The 10,960-nt window shown below is 57.3% G+C and overlaps 1 pseudogene; it reads right to left on the bottom strand.

Moving 5' to 3' along the window:
- Positions 1–627: 627 nt before the first annotated feature.
- Positions 628–7,035, bottom strand: LOC127028846 (protocadherin alpha-2-like; annotated as a pseudogene).
- Between the last annotated feature and the right edge of the window lie 3,925 nt (positions 7,036–10,960).

The following is a 10,960-nucleotide window of genomic DNA, read 5'->3' as shown; positions in this document are numbered from 1 at the left end:
GCAAAGAACACCTCTGCTACATCACAACAGAATCCACCACCCTCTGTAACACAACACCAAGCCCCAGCTACTTCCACATCCCTGCAAACAGGCTCCAATGAGTCCAGACAATGCATGGGAGGTTTTCTCTTTGGCAACTCAAACCCATCACAGCCTGCAATGCCAACCCTCCAGGAAGGCTGAAAAAGCATGGGGCAACCACAGCTCCTGAGCACTCTTCATATACCTTGATGAAGAGCTATTCTTCCTGACTCTTTTTCCACCTGCACGCTGAATGGCCAGCTCTTGCTTCTCCTTTCAGGTAGGCATGCTCTGCCAGAACAACGCACCAAGAACCTTGTTACCCAAGGGATTTAGGCCCCATGCAATACCTCTCCTTCATTAGCATCATCCACCCATCACACACCCAAACAAAAGACATGAAGGAAACACCATGACTCTTTCACTTAGAACATCTCCTTGATGCCCAACACATCCATTCCATCAAATGGATTGGGGTCCCTCCCCCATATCTCCTTGCTGCTGCCTGCTCACACTCTGCCTGGGAGCAGCAGGAAAGGAACGAGAGCAGGCAGCGGTGCTTTGCTGCTCCAAACCTAAAGGCATTATAATCCAGGCAACATTCGGTCAATCCAACATAAGATACCACGACCGAACAGGAACAAAGTACAGCTGTCTCTCAAACACATTCCACTTTAGGTGGCAGCGACTTCCTTCCAGCATCACTGCTTGCTTCTTCAGAAAAGACACATTTTCAGGGGAGGGGAACTGGTGAAAAAGAACATAGGAAATGAAAAAGAACATATGGAGGGCTGCAAAGCCACTCACTGCCTCGCAGAATCTTCCCAGATGCGTCAACTTCACCCTGAATGCTTTTGCCTTTTCACAAATCTCAGATGGAAACACCACAGAGCTGCACGTAAGAACGGAGTTCTTCAGGATTCTGTGATTAGAGCTGTGACAGCTCTGAATCCCAGTCCACAGGGGTTTTTTTCTTTCAGAAAAACACACCAAATGCTGAAGCGCAAGCGGTCTCACGATGTCAACTGGGTGAGAGAATTGCTACGATGGAAAAACAGAGCTGCGTTCCTGTGCAGGGTTTGGTGTGTACATGCACATATCTGAAGGAGTTAATGACAAGACGACACACCATCTCCTCCACGGCCACGTCTGCAAGTGCACAAGTAAGGGAAGTCAAGTGCACAAAGATTACACCGACCTCCTCATGTGCCCTTACAAATCCTGCCTGAGGAGGTTGCCATGATGGCAACACGAATAGCTGGGTTGGCAAGACTGAAGCACTGTCCTCCCACATCTTCTTTCCCAAAACACCAGGGAAAATATTCATCAGTCTGCATGTCACCCCCTATTACCAGCACATTGCCTTCGGCAGGCAGGCAGCAGCACAAGGGTCGGCCTCTGGTGCAAGGTACTCATAACCTCAAAAGACATCGTGGGCATTTCAGTACCACACACTGTCTCAAGATCCAGAAGCCTCCAACTCCAGACCCTTGGGAGCTGTGAAAGGATCCTGGGCAAGAACACTTCGTGTCCATCCTGCCTCAGGCTTTCCTCTAGGCATCCTCCATTCCCTACTCCGAGACATGCATTCTCAAGACAAGCACATCATCTCCCATTGCTGTCTTCTCATGACATGGCCCACGGTCTTCCCAAGGATTTTCAGTTCCCTCACACAAGTCCTCCCACTGCTCGAGGTCACCCTTCACATCAGCAGATGCCCAAGCCCTACTCAGTGCCACTGCCACATTCACCTCCATGAACATGCCACAGTTTCCTTTCCCACCTCAAGCTTGCAGAAGCAATGACACCAGAAAAATCACACAGATGGTGTCATATACATGGTGTCGGCAGGCTCTCTGCTCCTGAACCATCATGTTTTGCAATGTTTCTATCAGAAGGAAATGTTGCAGACCTCGGAGCATTACTCTTTCTAAACATGATGTCGGGACAATGGCAAGGGCATTGATTTCATGCTGTGACAGAACAAACCAACCGTTGATGACCACCCCACTCCAATGGATGGTATTGACTGTGTAGGAGAATTTGCTTTGGGTTTTGGTTTGGTGGGTTTATTGGGGGGGGGGGGTGTTGTTTTGCTTGTTTGTTTGCTTTTCCGAAAAGAAGATTTCCAGGGCTTCTGTAAGCGTGTGGCTGCTGATGCAAATATTGAAAGAACATCAAAACAGGCCAGCATACGTCACGCCACTTCTCTGGCCACAACGAGACCAAACCTGGGACGCTGGAAACTGGAAAAAAAATGAAAATCCCGTTTCTGACACCTACCTTGCGTCACACTCCTCTCCCTGAACACTTTATCTACCAAGTAGAGTGACAACATACTTGGAAAAACAACAGAGGAAAAGTCCAAAGCCTTCCCTACTTTCTTAATGACTCTGGTGGGAGAATCAAAAGGGAGAAATTACTCCACGGGGAGAGAAAACCCTGAAGCCTCAATTGTCACCTCGCATCACGGCTCTTGCAGGGGACAATCACACAGGAGGAGGACAGACTTTTCCACAAGAAAACTTTCCACATCTCATACCAGCACAATCAGCACTCTGCAACGCGAATAAGGCACCAAATAGCGCCTGGGGCACTGTCACCATCACAGCCTGCCTGTCTTGCACTCCTTCAGCAAGCTCGCGTGCAAACGCTACACACCCCCAAGCAAGAGCGTCTCGAAAGCTGATGTCGTGGCACCTCTCATCGCAGCGGCAGCGATTTTACTCTACGGGAGAACAGCTCACACCCACAGCAGCAAACCTCAGCTGCCGACGGTAACCGCCGCGGGCTGCGGCAGTACCGCTAGTTTCCCCCCACAGCGAGAGCCGAGGGGCTCCGGCAAGGACGCGGAGGCAGATGCAAAGGTGCCGTGAACACCCTTGAGCACCCGCCAAGCACCCACCGCCCGCAGGCCCCGCGGGCTGAGCCCGCCTCCCACCAGCGCCTGCCCAGGCGGCGGGCCAGAACGAAGACCGCGAAGAAGGGCGGAGGGAGACCGAGAAGAAGGGCGAAGGGGCGAGAGGCCAGAAAGGGAGGGCCACTGACCGTGTCCAGGAGAGCGGGCGGCTCCGGCTGCGTCTCCTTCGCCGCGGGGCCGGGCGGCGGCGGGAAGTTGGGGCTGAAAACCATCAGGTCGCTCTTGCCCGCGCCGTCCGCCACGCACAGGCTCCGGCTCTGGCGCTGCGAGTACGACCAGCTCCCCACTTCGCTGGCGCACACCAGCGTCGCCGGCCCGGGCCCCGACACCACGGCCGCCCGCGGCGACCACCGCGACGCCCCGTACAGCACCACCGCCAGCACGAACACGCTCGACACCGCGCAGATGGCCACCACCAGCCACACGTTCGTCGCCGACGCCGACGCCGCGCCGCCGCCGCGCCGCTCCGCGCCCGCCGCCGGCCGCAGCCCCGCTCCCGACGACGACGACGACGACGACGACGAGCCCGCGGCCGCCAGCGCCGCCTCGGCGCCCTCCACCAGCGACACGCTCAGCGTGGCCGTGGCCGAGCGCGCCGGCTCCCCGTGGTCCCGCACCACGATCACCAGCCTCTGCCGCGGGCCGTCCGCCTCCTCCAGCGCCCGCGCCGTGCTCACCTCGCCGCTGTACAGCCCCACGCGGAACGGGCCCTTCCCCCGCGGCTCCCACAGCTCGTAGCGCAGCCACGCGTTGTAGCCCGAGTCCGCGTCCACCGCCCGGATCTTCGCCACCACCTGCCCCGCCGGCGCCCCCCACGCCGCCCACGCCCACAGCGCCCCCGAGACCGGACCCGACGACGACCAGCCCGACGCCCCGGGCCCCGGCCCGACGCCCGGCGCCGGCAGCAGCGCCGGCGCGTTGTCGTTCTCGTCCACCACGAAGAGCTGCACCGTGGCGTTGCCGCACAGCGGCGGCTCCCCCGCGTCCACCGCCCGCACCTCGAACTCCAGCACCTGCACCTCCTCGTAGTCCAACGGACGCAGCGCCCACACGCGCCCGCTCTCCGCGTCCACCGACACGTAGCTCGACGCCGCCCGCCACCCCCGCCCGCCCCCGCCCGCCCCCGCCCACGCCCTCCGCCACCGAGTACCTCACGCGCCCGTTCCCCGCCTCGTCCGCGTCCCGCGCCCACAGCCGCGCCAGCTCCGCGCCCGCCGCGTTGTTCTCCCGCGCCAGCACCGTGTACACGGCCTGCGCGAACGCCGGCGCGTTGTCGTTCACGTCCGACACCGGCACCCGCACCCCGCGGCTGCCGCGCAGCGGCGGCGCCCCGCCGTCCTCCGCCCGCACCTCCACCTCGTACTCCGACACCCGCTCCCGGTCCAGCGCCTCCCGCAGCACCAGCGAGTACGAGCCCGCGAACCTCGCCACCAGCCCGAACGGCGCCGGCGGCCACACCGCGCACCGCACCCGCCCGTTCGCCCCCGAGTCCCGGTCCGACACGCTCAGCAGCGCCACCACCGTCCCCACCGACGCGTCCTCCGGCACCGGCACCGACAGCGACGTCACCCACACCTCCGGCGCGTTGTCGTTCACGTCCACCACCTCCACCCACGCTGCAGTGACCCGAAACGGAGGGGAGCCTTTGTCTCTCGCTTCGATTTGGATCTCGTGTAAGCGGACGTCTTCAAGTCCAGGGCGCCCGTGAGACGGATCTCCCCCGTCTTCGCATCAATGGTGAACAGATCTCTTTACCAGCAGGAACCGAACTGACGTGCGTAGACTCCTGATTAAGACCCTCGTCCGGATCCGTGGCGTTCACCCGCACCACCAGCGTCCCCTCCGCAGCGCTCTCCGGCAGCTCCACTTTATACACCAACTGGTTGAACTGGGGCGCGTTGTCGTTCGCATCCAGCACCGAGATCACCAGCTCCATCGTGCCCGTCAGCGACGGCCGGCCCCCGTCACTCGCCGTCACACCAACCGGTGCACAGGCATCGTCTCGCGGTCCAGCGATTTCAGCACCAGAAACAGGGATTCTCGGTATTCTTCACTCCGCTGTAAATCCAAACGAAATGCTCGCTGGGGCTGAGTGTATAGGAGAGCTGCGCGTTGGCTCCGATGTCTGCATCCGACGCGCCCTCCAGCGGGAACCGGAGCCCGGCTGCGACAATTCCGCGATGCTGAGGTTTTTCCGGGCGGCGGGGAAGAGCGGGGCGTTGTCGTTGATGTCGGTGACCTCCAGCTCCACGTGGAAGACGCGCAGCGGCCGCTCCACCAGCACCTCCAGCCGCAGGGCGCACGGCGCGCTCTTCCCGCACAGCTCCTCCCGGTCCAGCCGCGAGCTCACCACCAGCGCCCCGCTCGCCCCGCTCACCTCCACGCTCGCCCGCCGGCCCTGCGCCACCAGCCGCAGCCGCCAAGCCTCCGCCTCGCCCGCCTCCAGGCCCAGGTCCTGCGCCAGCCGGCCCACCACCGTCCCGGCCTTCGCTTCCTCCGGCGAGTACCGCACCTGCCCGACGCCCACCGCCCCCTGCCTGCAGCAACAGCACCCGCACCACCGCACCCCAGCACTGCCGTGGTGGTCCACGAATGCCCATCGCAGTCACCGATTCCTTTTTCTCCCCACCGTATCGTTACGGATCTTTGTATCGAAACGGTTTTAGATGTGCACTACACGGTAATCCTTTCTCAGGGGCTGCACATCCTCTTCTCTGCTGCTCTTTTTCTCATCTGCGATCTTTTTTTATATGCACCGGAAGGTGTTTCTCCGCCCTTCCCCCGCTTTTATCATACGTTTATTAGGTCAGAGCGGCATCATGTGGCACTCTGCACGAATTGCCTCTTACGGTATCGCACTGGTTTGCTTCGTCTTTCTCATTTGCCATTCCAGGCACTTCTTTCTCACTTTGTTGCCGAATACGTACCCCCAGCAGTTTAATTGTATTGGTTTAGGCGAAGTGCATATGATTATCTCGAGCTTCTTCGTAGAACACCCTTCTGCCAGTTTGTCTGAAACACGGTGCTTTTCGCTAATTGCAACTAATTTTGAGGCCTGAATTTTGTTATTCGGTTAAAACAGGCAGAAAAATCCCATCGAACTTTTAATTCTTCTCGGAGACGCTTTATTTTCTTTTGCACTGGTGTTTATTGTCACCTCTACTCATCTTGATTTGTAGCCCCTGTCATTAGTTCAAGTGGCCGAAAACTAATCTTTCACACTTGTTTTCCTAGTGAAATGGTCTTGCCATAAGTTATATTGAACATATTTTTCAATTAATGGGACAGGTCCCAAGCTGACCCTGATGGGGTTTCCTCTATTAGAAACCCTGAGGCTTAACTGAAGTGTTTCCAAAAACATGCGCGTTCCACATCGCAGTTCTATACATTTCTTGCAACAAAATATATCTAGAAGTGTTTTGTAACCAAGCCACCGGGGTGAGGGCGTTCACACGCTTGTGCTGTGAGCAAGTCTTTTAAGGATTGGGGGTAGAAGGAAAGGGAAAACCGGGAAACAGATCCCCTGCTCGCAGTCGCTGGGTTCCCCCCACGGCATCCCTCTGCGGGAACAGGAGGGTCAAACGGTTCGGCGATACCTCCTTCACAGGAGATACTCCCTGTTACCCATCAGCTTCGCTGACAGCACAAGTGACCACCCTGCTATGAAATGCTGAGTGGAAAGGGGACGCAGGAGAGCAGAGTCTGAGAAACGCAGGTTACTCCACATTTCCCTCTACTCGGAGCCGAGGGGGACACGGAGGGCAGAGGCGAGAGGAGATGCAGTCAACACGCGTGGTGACTCCAGTCCCTTGGGAGGAGCCAGAAGAGAGCCGTGTCATGGGCCAGATCCTTCCTCTAAATGAGACAGGGCTGAGTTTTTCCGCTATCTGTGCTCTCCGTTCGCGCCTGCCTTCTGCCGGAGGCTCGCCTGTGTCGCAGGATACCGGAATAAATGTTACCGTCCTCCGCTCCCCCGCCCCGGCAAAGCCGGGTGCGCGGCTGTTGGCATGATTTTCGACCACCATTTGAAGCTTCAGGGCAAAATCCGCCGCTTGCCCACACAGCTCTCGTCCGCCCCCGTTCGCATTCACCATCACCTGCCCCACGGCCCCGCAGGCAGCCGGGCTGAGGCACACCGGCCCCGCGGCCGCCGCACTTCCCGCAGCCGGGCTACGGATGACAGCAACTTCTGCCGTTACCTCTGCAGCTCATGTACACAGACCACAGTTCAAAAGATTATTGAACACGATTGTGCCTACTGACCTTTTTGTATTCCTGCCCGACTGATCTCCACAGCGCCGCCGGTTCATACGGAAATCTGCCGCTGAAGGTAGTCAGGCTTTCCGTGGACAGCAATGATGTCTTGATTCCAGATCCGTCCCTAATGCCATTTTTGTACGGCCTATGCCATCAAAACGCCAAGATGAACTCTTCCTACTGCGTCTTTGTAACTTACCTGCAGTTCCTTATCCCGATCAGTGACAGGGTTTTCTCCCCGAGGGAGACATTCAGACAGATCACGTTTCATATCCGAAATCCTTGTGGAAGTTCAGCCTTTGAAGATGAAGAGTGGTCTTTCTCTCCAGCGCTGCTCTCGAGCGGAGTAGCCCACGGTAAACGGCAAAAGGGACCTCTGGCAGAGACTGCTGCTGCTGCTGGGGACTCGGACTTACTAAGCCCGTTAGCATATCCCTATCGCATTCATAATGCCCACACAGGTTTTGTAATTCTCTTCCATTGTTTAGGTCTACACACGGATTTTCTGCAGTCTCACACTGTCGTTACCACAGACCACAGGCAAACAGACAGAGACAAATCTATCCTATCAAGTAGAACTGCATTTGTTAACTTGCAGGCGACACAATTGATCTTTTTGATAACAGAGGACCGACGAGTAAGATTCTACAAGGCACGAATTTTGCCCTGAGTTAATCTGGAGACCCATTCCCGACCTCTGAGTTTCCTGGAGTTTTCTGGCAGTTTGTTTTAATTCGTGTAGCAAAAGGAAATAAAGGTTTGGGTAGAGATCACTTTCTTGACTCGTGGATAGGAAGAGATGCCGGGACAGATCTTCTATTAACAAATTCATCACGCTCACTCCATGTGAGTCCAGGACGAGAGGTGTTTAAGCAGGATAGGTTTGGTTTTGTTTTCCCTACTTATGCACTTGCTAAGTTAATCCACTTACCTGGAATAAGTAGATCTTCTCTGGAGGAATAATTCATGCCATATTCATAGGGATGAAAATATAATGCCGATGTCAGCAAAAAGAGCACCATTTTATTTTCAAGTATCTTAGAGCCATGCTAGGGTCTAAGTTAAGCTTGCTGTAAAATGTAGTAGGATGTTTTAAACCAGTAAAAGAGCTGTTAATGAGATGACAAGCATTGACGTCAAGGATAAAGCACAGGGCGTCCCTTTTCCTGTGGTCTGAACACTTGTCGGCATTGTTTCTATATCCACCAAGCAGCAGCTGGAATAAATGGTCCTACAAGACCAGAGATCTGAGCTTTGCTAGCGATAAAGGTGTTTCTGTATGCAAAGAAACAGTTAAAGAATCCAGGATAACCTACACATTGGAAGAGTTGTTTCGTGCTTACTCAAATCCAGTCCACGTGAAATTCGCACATTCTGATGAAATCCAGCTACTACCTGAGTAGCAGTAGGGTAGCGGGTGGCATTGGCAAATCCTTAAGCATTGTAGCATTGAACTGCTGTCACAGATGTACAACTAAGTTGCCTTTCATACCACCTGTATCTATAAAGAGAAGCCTCGAAGGTCATAAGGAAAAGCTGAGATGATCCTGCAAAAAGCCCCTGACTCGGTGAAAGGCTGTTTAGCTACTCCAACTTTGGTCAGTCTCAGAGTATGCCCTGTGCCTCTGACTAAGCAGCAAGGCATGAGGAGTGGTTCCACATCAAGAAAGAATCTGTACAGAACAATCAGTAAAAGCTACTCACCTTTACACCCCGACAGCCCACCAAGTGCCTGGGCGTTACTCTGAGTCTCCTCCATTTGATAGGAAGGGGTGAAAGCCTAGTTAAACTGTTCCAAAAAAGTAACCACGAGTTTCGACATCCCGAGTTCAGTTCATCAGAGCTTACGGAGTGAACGCTCGGATTCTTAGAAAAGCAAGTACAGCCCAATGGCAAACACTTACAGTAGCAGTTCGTCTCCTGTCGTTTAGACAGACAGACTTTTCCAGGGATATTTGGAAAGCTCTAGTTCGACCCCCTCTGAACTCAAAGCGTGACTTCAGTTACACTTTGAGACAAGAAACGGAGAACCGGCAAGAGGGAGAACAGCAGCAGCTCCGGCAGAATCGCTGCCGTGACACAGGACACTTCCAGCTTTACCATCCCTGGGACGGCAAGGGCCGCACAGCAGCTCCAGATCAGCCGGCTCAGGGCGACTGATCCCCCCGCGACCGGGGATCCGGAAAGAAGAGCCTGTCCCCTCCGGAAGGGCAGGGGAGCCCCGAGCTCACCTTGTCGGCTTTGTCTTCCCGCGAAGCGGCTCCTTCACGCCTCTTTAAGGCAGTTTAGCGGTTAGAGCACGGCATAGAAAAGCCGAGGTCTGGTTTCAAAGCCCTCCTGAGACCGAAAGCTTTTAAAACAGCCTCTGCCACCATTCGAGAGTGCCCTAATCACCGAGAGAGGGACCGCCCGTATGGGGTCCCCACCGGTCCTTCAGCGGGGCATTCCGCCTTGAGCAACGCCGGCAGAGAGGCCGGGGAAGGGGGTGACCTGGTCGCTCAGCGGCTGGAGCACTCACCGCCGCGGGGTTTACTCCTCGCTTCCGCGCATCACCTTCAGCAACCACCGAATATAACGGGGCAGGCTCAGAGAGCAGGGAAGGGGAGGCTCAGAGAGCAGGGAAGGGGCACCAGACCCGTCCCTTTCCACCTCTGTCTTCGGGACGCTGGCGGAGCTGGAGCCTCCCTCCCCCGGCGTTTCGCGGGAAGCTGCCGGCGGTGCCCGTCGCTGTGCACCCCACCGCTGCCGGCGCTCAGCCTGTCGCTCGGACGGTGACAGGACCCCGCGCAGGGTCACGCAAAAGCCTTCCCGCGGGCGTCCTGCTGCCGGCCCCAGGCCGCCCAGCTCTCCCCGACAAGCCCAGCGCCTGCCTGCGAGCCCGGCTCCTTGAGCCTGGCGCCGCTCGCCCGGGGAGCGGCCCAGCTCCCGGCTCCGCCTGGCTCCCCCGCCATCCGCGGGAAGTGAATAGCGGTCCCGGTCGGAAAGCGCATTAAAAAAAGATAAAATAATAATAATAAAAAAAACAACCCAGCCAATTCCAAACCGCTCCCAAGCCAGCGCGTCCCTCCCCGTAGGGACGGAGCCGCTCCGCCACCGCGGGGCCCTCTGAGGAGCAGGCGGAGCCCGGCCCCCCGCTTCCTCCCCTCCGCCGGAAGTACCCGGCAGCCCTCGGTCCCGCCGCGGCGCTGGCAGCCGGGGCCGGGCCGGGCCGGCGTCCGGCGGGCGACAGCGACGGGGAGAACGCCCAGCGGCCACCCCGCCCCGGCGGCAGCTGCGGGGCCGGGTTCCCCCGCGGGAACCGGCAGCCGGTGCTGTCGCCCCGAGCGGGTCTGGGCTCTCGCTCATCCCCCTTGAAGGGGGAGCAACGATTTTGGCCGCTCTCAGCCGCCGGCGGGGCAGGGCTGTACAGACCCGGAGCAGCGGCTCCGCTTGTTCCCTTTCTGCCCCGTCGCTGTCGGTTTCGTTCTCAGCTGGCCTCTATTTAGGCTGGCGTTCCTCCGAGTGAGGTTTATGGCAGCCGGGGTTTTCTCACGTGTTAAGTGTTTTAGGGGCACGGTACGCGCGGGCTCCCCGATCCTGGGTTCTTCCTCTACGGGAAGGCACGTCTGCTAACACAGACCCCGTCCGATCACGGTCAGGCGGAGATAACCTCCAGCAATGAACATTTTGGCTATTCATCCCGCCATGAGGGCTCGTGTGATAACTCCTCCACGCCCCCAGCCTTCCTCAATTAACATAACTGACACCTCGGCGTTCGCAGCA

This window comes from Gymnogyps californianus, unplaced genomic scaffold (assembly GCF_018139145.2).
Source record: "Gymnogyps californianus isolate 813 unplaced genomic scaffold, ASM1813914v2 HiC_scaffold_44, whole genome shotgun sequence".
Taxonomy (NCBI): Eukaryota; Metazoa; Chordata; class Aves; order Accipitriformes; family Cathartidae; genus Gymnogyps; species Gymnogyps californianus.
The sequence above is the reverse complement of the archived record's forward strand: the minus strand, read 5'-3'. Positions and strand labels throughout refer to the sequence as shown.